The sequence below is a fragment of the Vigna unguiculata genome, chromosome 2 (genome assembly GCF_037176805.1).
Source record: "Vigna unguiculata cultivar grain cowpea cultivar isolate G323 ecotype 2 chromosome 2, ASM3717680v1, whole genome shotgun sequence".
In the NCBI taxonomy this organism is placed as follows: Eukaryota; Viridiplantae; Streptophyta; class Magnoliopsida; order Fabales; family Fabaceae; genus Vigna; species Vigna unguiculata.
Genome location: NC_140793.1, coordinates 2,960,232 through 2,970,139, shown reverse-complemented (window position 1 = coordinate 2,970,139; position 9,908 = coordinate 2,960,232).

The following is a 9,908-nucleotide window of genomic DNA, read 5'->3' as shown; positions in this document are numbered from 1 at the left end:
ACTCACTAGGAAGGATCAACCCTTCTCATGGACTGATAAATGCGACGAATGCTTTGAAGAGATGAAAAGGAGGTTGACTACCGCTCCGATTTTAATTATTCCAGATACCAGTAAGATGTTTGAGGTATACTGCGATGCATCCTACCAGGGTTTGGGTTGTGTACTAATGCAGGAGAAGAGGCCGGTAGCTTATGCCTCTAGACAGTTAAAGGTGCACGAGAAAAACTACCCTACCCACGATCTGGAGTTGGCTGCTGTAGTGTTTGCTCTTAAAACATGGAGACACTATTTGTATGGCTCCCAATTTCAGGTATTTAGTGATCATAAAAGCCTGAAATATCTGTTCGATCAGAAGGAGCTAAATATGAGACAGCGGCGCTGGATGGAATATCTCAAGGATTACGATTTTGAGTTGCTTTACCACCCTGGTAAAGCTAATGTGGTTGCGGATGCCTTGAGTCGGAAACGGATGCACATATCAGCTATGATGGTGAAGGAGTTGGAGTTAATCGAGAAGCTCAGAGATATGAATCTGGGTATGCAACTGAGTGATGATTGCATCAAATGTGGGGTGCTTACATTGACCAGTGATGTATTGGGAGTTATCCGAGATCGACAGAAGCATGATACTGAATTACAACAATTTGTGAGTTGGATAGGGACTGAGAAGGGGAAAGACTACCGGATTGGGACAGATGGTATCCTGAGGTTCAGAGATCGAGTCTGTGTGCCTGGAGATTGGAGATTGAGGAAACAGATTCTAGAGGAGGGCCATAAAAGCCGTCTTAGCATACATCCAGGTATGACTAAGATGTATCACGACTTGAAACAGTCTTTCTGGTGGAACGGGATGAAGACTGACATTGCAGACTTTGTGGCATCGTGTTTGGTATGTCAGAAGGCCAAGATTGAACATCAGCGACTAGGGGGTACACTGGAGTCATTGGATATTCCTCAATGGAAATGGGACAGTGTAGCTATGGATTTCGTCACACACTTGCCAAAGTCTGTGAAGGGGCACGACTCAATCTGGGTAATAGTGGACAGGTTGACAAAGTGTGCTCACTTCCTTGCTATTAATCAAAAGTGGTCCATGGACAGATTGGCTGAGTTGTACGTGAGGGAAGTGGTCAGGTTGCATGGTGTGCCGGCCAGTATAGTGTCAGATAGAGATCCGAGATTCACTTCTCGTTTTTGGCAGTCATTACAGGCAGCGTTGGGGACTCAGTTGAGGATGAGTTCTACATATCATCCTCAGACTGATGGGCAGTCAGAGCGTACCATTCAGTCCTTGGAGGATCTGTTGAGGGCTTGTGTATTGGATCACATGGGTAGTTGGAGTGAGATGCTTCCCTTAGTGGAGTTCACATACAACAACAGTTATCACACCAGCATCGGTATGGCTCCATATGAGGCGTTGTATGGGCGGCGGTGTAGGACGCCACTGTGTTGGAACCAGGATGGGGAATCATTGGTGTTGGGTCCTGAGTTTTTACAGCAAACCTCTGAGAAGGTTAGGGCAATCCAGGAGAGAATGAGGGCTACACAGAGCAGACAAGAGTCCTATGCAGACAAGAGGAGACGACCTCTATAGTTCGAGGCTGGGGATCATGTATTCCTCAGGGTGACACCAACGGCTGGTATTGGGAGGGCCATCAAATCGAGGAAGTTAACCCCGAGGTTTGTTGGGCCTTATCAAATTCTGAGGAGAATTGGCGTTGCAGCTTATGAGATAGCCCTGCCACCACACTTGACGAATCTGCATAACGTGTTCCATGTCTCCCAGCTGAGGAAATATGTTGCAGATCCGTCGCACGTACTGGAGTCAGATGATATTCAGATCCGGGAGGATTTAACGGTGAGCACTAGGCCAGTGCGAATTCTGGATTCACAGGTGAAACAGCTGCGGGGGAAGGAGATTAAAACTGTGAAGGTGTTGTGGGATGAGACTACCCAGGAAATGACCTGGGAGATGGAGGATCGCATGAAGCAGTCCTATCCGTACTTATTCCCTGGTAAGTTTTATTTTCGAGGACGAAAATCTTAAAAGGTGGGTGTAATGTAAGACCCGGGAAAATTAAATAGTTATTTAATTAATTATTTAATTAGGACGGGTAGCGAGAACATTTAAAGCAATAAATGCGAAGAGCTATGACATGGAAGAGTACTAGCTCAAGTGGTTGAGAGTACTTTATTGTGTGTGAGGACTTGGGTTCGAGTCCTATATGTGCCACTTGGATGTTATTTAAATTATGTGTTTTTGTGTGCTTATATATTGAACTCGTATGGATGATGATAAATCCTTAAAATTGTGGGAGTCATCATGAAACATGTGTTGGTTAAGTGGTTTGGCCTTGGTTTGGTATGTGCATGAGAGTGGGTTCAAACCTTGGTGAAGACTAAATAATTTCTTTTTTTGCCAAATTTGGTTTTTGCATGGAATTTGAAAGGGGCAGCTTAACCTAGTCGTTTAAGGGACTGGAAAATCAGATTGGATGATCCACCCAATGGTTATTAAACCCCTTTTTAAGTAATTTTCGTTTTGGAAAGTGAATGAGTGAATAGGTTACCCATAAGCCAAGAGAGGGAGGGAATTAGTGAAAAGAGAGGTGCGGTGGTACGTGGGGAACGTTGGACAGAAGGTTTGGTGGGTTTAGGATTGAAAACAGAGGGAAAGTAAGGAGAAGAACTAACGTGGGAGTGTGAGCAAGGGCAAGAAGATTTGGATTGGAGCGTGCTCACATTGATTCGTAACTTGAAGAAAATTCCAGGTAAGGGGAGTTGCTCTGTGTGTTTTCTCTCAGTTATATCAATTACACTGTGCCTCATGATCGAAATTGCATGTAATCTGTCAGTTGCGCACTGTTTCATCGAAGTTTCTAGGTTCTTTTCCCAGAAACCGCCTGGCGGTTCAATCCCTACCGCCAGGCGGCACATCAGTGATGAGTTTTGTTCTTGTTTTGGTTTGAATAGCCTGGCGGCGATGAATTCCTGCCAGGCGGCGCGACTCCGTTCGCGGTCCTTGTTGATGTTTGTTGCTATTAGTGTAAGTGTGTATGTGTTTTTCTGTGATTGGTGTGAGTGGGTTCTATTGGATATCTTTCTGGATCAAATTGGATTATCAAATTGCGGGATGGTAAGGGTTGAGGGATGATCATGTGTGAAATGATTTGGGGTTGCACATGAGGGTGAATATAGGGCCGCTTTTATGAAACAAATTGAGAGTAGAAAGTTAGTATGTAATGCAGGTATGGTTGTCTCTTGGTGACTGAAATTGGTCGGGATAGAAATTGGAAAAACGGACTGAGTGCGTGATATGAATGGAGGATTTTGTGATTCTGCAGAACACTGATGTACCGCCTGGCGGCGCGCTGCTTGCCGCCAGGCGACAATGGGTGCGGGTACGTCTTTTGCGTGCTTAAAAGAGAGAAGAGGGTGGAAGTGAGTAGAACTGGGACGAGTCATGTTTTAAACAAATATTGATAAAATTGTAAGAGATAAGCAGCCTGTAGTATAGGATTAAGGAAATGGGATTAATGTGAAGGCATGAGCATGATATGTAAGATTGGAAGGAGTGTAGTTGAAATAGTAAGAATAAGAATTTTAGTGACCAGTCTCAGATTTGAATAAACACACTTATTGGGGTCGCAACTGGGATAAGAGATAGATGAATCAAGATTTGAGGTAATACCTATGATTTGTGTAGAATGAATTATGAATTAACTGAGCAGGGAGTGTGGTACTGTGATAAAGCAATTTGAGTAGAGAATGTGGTATGGGAAATACACTAAGTGGCTTCTATCAGGAGACAAGAGAGCTTACATTATAATGTTGGAAGAGATTGGTGCATTGTAGGTATGATAGGGAGTTTGGAATGGGAGTTATAGGTACTGTAATCAGTCAAGAGGTTGGCTAGGAAGTCTAGAATGAGAGTGGGGTTAACCAAGATTGTATTGCTACCTGGGAGAGATTAGGGTAGTGTGGGATAAATGGAAAGAGGGACAAAAACATGACTGGTATGGTACTGTCACAGCGCCTGGCGGTTGGACTGGGTGCGCCAGGCGGTCGAAGACTCAGAAAGGGAGCCTGCAGAGGCTGGCGCCTGGCGGTGAGACGAGATCTGCCAGGCGGACGCGAGACAGCGAGCTTCTGTTGGAGGCCATAGCTCCTGGCGGTGGGACGTAAATCGCCAGGCGGCCTGAACCTGTTTCGCCAGGCGGCACTGGTTGACGCGCCAGGCGCTTGCGTGGCAGGTTATGAGCTGTGTGTGTTGTTTTTAAACTGACAATGATGCTTTGCTTGGATCGGGAGATGCTGTGCCATGAGCGGGTAGGTTCATGGATGGTGTGACATGTGATGATATGAGCGGGGAGGTTCATATCAAGTTACTCTCACGTGGGGATACGAGCGAGGTAGGTTCGTATGTTCCGTGCTCACGTTGAGAGATGCCACGTGCGGGGAGGTACGGGGGCTGGTGGATCATATGTGTTGGACTACGGGCGGGCAGGTCCGTAGAGTAGGACTACGAGCGGGGAGGTTCGTAGAGCAGGACTACGAGCGGGGAGGTTCGTAGAGGCAGGACCACGAGCGGGCAGGTTCGTGTGAGCATCAGATTCCCGAGTCCAAGGCTAACAAATTGTATGATTTGGAGACTGATAAGTCTCGGGGTTAGGGTCTTGGCCAAGAATTATATATATGATGAATAAGATGGGTATATGATGTATTTGGTGTTCTATATGTTGTTATTTTATTTTCTCAGCTCACCCTTTCTGTTTGTGTGTGGCGATGATCGTGTAATTCGTTACACGGGAGCAGATGTTGATACAGGTGGTGCTGAGGATGCTCAGATGGCGGAGTGAGGGCTAGCATGGGAGTAGTGCTAGGGTTTTGCTAAATTGTAATTTATGTTTTCAATACGAATTTTGGTAACTTTTAACCTATTATGAATTCAGTTATGAGTTTTGGCGCGCTATCTTAATAAATTGAAGTTATCCCGCGTTGGGATTTTTATCGAGATGGTTATTAATGCAATTATTTATTTTAATATTTATTTTTAAGTAATATTCCCTAGGGATGTTACAACGTCTGCCTAGAGGCGGTACCTTTAATTAAAGTTACAAAAGAGATGTGTTTATTTTATAATATTTATTTTTCCCAAAAATAAATTGAACAAATATATTTTTTGAGTGAAAAGGACCCAACAAAGGTTAACCTTGATCTTATGTATTCTTATTAAAAATGTGAAATATGGGTTACGTAGTTCTTTATAACATGGGTTTTATGTGACGCGAGTAGTCGAGTAGATACCAAAATTCTTTATATAGTTAATATTTAGAAAAAAGGTGTCATGCGACGCGGTCTAATAGACACCAAAAGTCTTTATATATTTTTATTTAGAAATATTTTTTAATACTTTGAAAATAAATGTCATGCGACACGAGCGATTAGGTAGGCACCAAGAACCTTTTTATATATTTTTTATTTTGAAAAAGGATGTCATGCGACACGAGCAAATAGACACCAAAAAGTAAAAACAAAGAAAATTATTTTTTAAATTTTATTTATCCTTATTGTTATCATTTTTGAAAACTATTTTGATTTTTATTTCACTTTAAAATTTTTATTATTTTAGAAAAAGTGAGACATACAAAAAGTTTGATGGGTAAAAATAAAATTGAAAATATTACATAATGAAAATTTGGAGAAAGTAAAATTTAATTTTGAGAAAATGGTAAAATTTAAAAATAAAAACATAGAAGTGTATAAGTAAGAATGTGGGTGTAGAAAGAAAAACTTAAACACTTAGAACTGAGATGTATGAAGAGAATTGCGTGGTGCAGAAAGTAAAACGCATCCGAAAACAAAGATAGAGGAGTGAGGTGTGTGCTTAGTGAAATAGTTATGGTTAAATTATGTCTTTGGTCCCCATTTTCATAGTAAAATATCTATTTGGTCCCTATATTTTTTTTTAATCTTAATTTGGTCTTTGTTTTGAAAATTTTGATGCAATCAAGTCCTTTCTGTTACTGGTGTAGTAACATCGTTAAAAAGGTGTCACATGTCAGTTCTTGCATTTTTCGATTTTTTTTTAAAAGTTAAAAATTTGCACGTGTTAAGCTGACGTTGTGACACATGGTGGTGATAGTGTGGTGTGGCAATGACAGTGTCATGTGTCACTATTATGCCAGGGTCATTTCTTATTTCTCAATTTGGTCCTTATATTTTAATTTTTTCTAAATTTAGTTCCAATTTTTGTAAAAATTTTGCAATTTCGTCCCTTTTCAAATTGAAACAAAAATTATTTTTTATATAAATGTTATAAAAATGTTTTTATTAAATTTGATATTTTTATTAAATATTTTTAACAAAACTAAGTTTATTTTAAATTTTTGTTTCACATTCAACTTTACTTAAAATTGTTTTCAAATTTCAAATTTATTTGTTATAAACTAGTTAAAATTATTTTTAAAATACAGGGACCAAATTGAGAATGAAGAAATGACACTTAATATAATAGTGACACATGGCACTGTCATTGTCACATCACATTGTCACTACCATGTGGCACAATGTCAACTTGACACCTGACAAATTTTTAATGTTTTAAAATAAAAAAACAAAAATAAATAAATTCAATAATTCAGGAGTTGACACGTGACACTCTCTTTAACGTTGTTACTACATTACTAACGAAAATGATTTGATTGCATCAAATTTTACAAAATAGAAACCCAGATGAAAAATAGAGGGATCAAATTAATATTTTGCTACGAAATTAAGAAAAAAATATAATTTAACCGATAGATATTAAATGAAATGAGTATCCTAACACTTAAAAAACAAATATTTCCCCAAACTTCATCTTCTACCTCACGCTGCCACTAATCACAAAAATTAGGAGTGGGCATGGATTGGAATTTTAATAATCCAATCCACATCCATTTCAGATCCAAATAATTGGATTGAATTTTTGACCCAAATTCATTTTTTTCAGCCAAACTAGTTTGGATTTTTTTTAAGTCCAGATCCAAATATTTGGATCAAGATTTAAATTCAGTCCAAATATTTGGATCAAGTTCAAAATCTAGAATCTATTTTTCATAAAAGAAATTTAAATTGAATTTTATAAAACTTATGTCTTTAAGGCCAACACAACTCAGCCTGTCCAGGTCATCCAACTCGCTTGGCCCATTAGGGTCTCGGGCTTGTTCAGTCCTTACAGGTCATCGGGCACGACCCGTCCAAATCATCAACCCCAGCCCAGCATATCCAATCTGGGTTTTTGGGCCTGCTTGGTCGGTTCGGGCATCGGGCCTGCCCGATCTGTACGGGTCGTCTAGTACAGTCCGGCCGATCGTCGGGTCGACTCAGCTTGTCCGGGTAGTCAAGATGACTCAACTTGTTCAGGTCATTGGGCCCACTCGACCCATCAAGGTCATCGGGCCTGCCCACTCTGTACAGGTCGTCGGGCACGACCCGTCCGAGTTGTCTGGCCTACCCATCCCAATCCATCTGAGTCTTCAGACCCGCTTGGCACGTTCGGGTAATCGGGCCTGCCTGGCCCGTTCGGGTCTTAAGGCCCACCTGGCCCATTCGAGTCATCAGGTCTGCTTGGCCTATTTCAGTCATCAGGTCCGCCTGGCCCATTCGGGTCTTTGGGCTCACCTGGCCCGTTCGAGTCATTTGGATCACCTGACTTTTTTAGGTCATTGGGCTCGACCGACTTGTTTGGTTTGTTGGGCTCGCCTAGCCCATTCATGTCTTTAGACTCGCCTAACTCGTTCTGGTCGTCAGACCTACCCGACCCTTCAAGGTCTTCGAGCCTATCCGGTCCGTATAAGTCGTCAAGCAAGGCCCGTCCGAGTCTGAATTTAGCCTAGTCCATCTCAATCTTTAGCCTAACCCAATTAAAAATTTAAATTAAAAATTTGGATTGGATTTGTTGGATTATCCATATTTGAAATCTCTATTTATAGAATGGATATCCAATCTATAAAATATATAAAGTTAAAATAATTCATTGGTTCATGTTTTTGTTCGAAAATCTCAATTAGGTCATAAGATTTTTTCTAGTCTCAATTAGGTCCATATTTTTTAAAATTCGTAACAATTAGGTCATTCCATTAGTATGATGGTAACAATGTTAAAGATGTGCCACGTGTCAGTTCCTCATTTTTTTGAATTTTTTTATTTTTTTTTTTTAAATTATTTTATTAATTTTTTTAAAAAAATTATTCATGTCATGTGTCACGTCAATATTGTGCAAGTCAGTAAGGTAACACGTGTCAAATCATTGTCTGAATCTCAATTTGGTCCATATATTTGTTATTTTGATTATATTTCACTTTATTTTTTTTTAATTTTCAATTTCACCCTCTCCAAATTAAGACCAAATTTAACTTTTATAAAAAATTTATAACGATATTTTTATTAAACATTCTAATAACATTAAGTTTATTTAAATTTTTATTTTACATTAAACTTTACTTATATTTTGTTTTAAAAAATTTAAAATTTTTTTTTTAACTTGTTACAAAATAATTTTAAATAATTTATATACAAATGTTAGAGTTGGTTTAAAAATAACAATTTTATAAATTTAAATATAAAATATTAAAATAATTTTGTAAAAAGTTAAAATAAATATATTTAAAATTTTAAAATAAATGGACTGAAATGTAACCAAAATAATAAATATATGGACCAAATTGAGATTCAGACAATGATTTGACACGTGACACCTTGACTGACTTGACACGTGGCACAATACTGATATGACATGTGGCATAAATAATTTTCAAAAAATAAAAAATAAAAAATTCAAAAAAAAATTCAAAAGAAAATTCAAAAAAATGAGGTGCTGACACATGACACATCTTTAACATTGTTATCACCATACTAACGGAATTGCCCTAATTATTACGCATTTTAAAAAATATGGACTTAATTAAAACTAAAAAAGTCTTAGGACCTAATTGAGATTTTTAAACACAAATGTGGACTAATGAAGTATTTTAACCAATATATAAATATAGATCAGATTAAAATCCAAATCTTTTAAAATAAATTTTAAATAAATTAAAATTTTAATAAAATGGATTTTAAATGGATTACAAGGATAAAAATTTAGATTTTGGGTTCGTCTCTGACAAACGTTGCTCACGTTCATTATCAAACCGCTGGCGACGGGTCAGCGACAACTCCGACCACCATCGTGGTGCCATCACCAATGGCGGCATTAACCACCATTGTTGCTCGTCGTACTAACACCACTGGCGACGCTATTCTCTGCCTCACGTCCTTCAATTAGGCGAAGCACCACGACATGGCCCCATGCTCGCATCTCCTCCGCTTAGCCAACACCAGTACCACCATTCTTACTGTCGGTACCTTTGCTGTCAACGCCACTCTTCTTCACCATCACACCGCAGGCTGACGTACACAAGACCACAAGGCTGCCATCGACGTTGACACGAACGGCGCTGGACCACCACTTATGGCGGCGCTTGGAAACTACTTCGCCTCCTTTTTCCAGTTTCGTACTAGGGTCTCACGTATTCTCCTCTCAAACACACAATCAGAGGGAAAAACCATCAATCAGAAACACCACAGTCTCACCGGAGACAAAAACATCATCGCTGCAAATGGTCGGGTTCGAAAACCAAAATGCCACCTCCTGTACCCTGTTCACCAGTGATCTTCCCTAATTCTTCTCCATTTCAATTTCCTTCTTCAATTCTTCTCAACCATTATGTTTAAGTGTTTAGTTGGTTCATTATTATTTCACGTTAATCAGATGAAGAATTACATTTTTTTCATAAGTTCGTACCATACACAATCATAGTAAATTTTTTCAGAATAGAAACTGTGTACCTTGTTTATGCTCCAATCTTGCCTTTGTTGTCTCT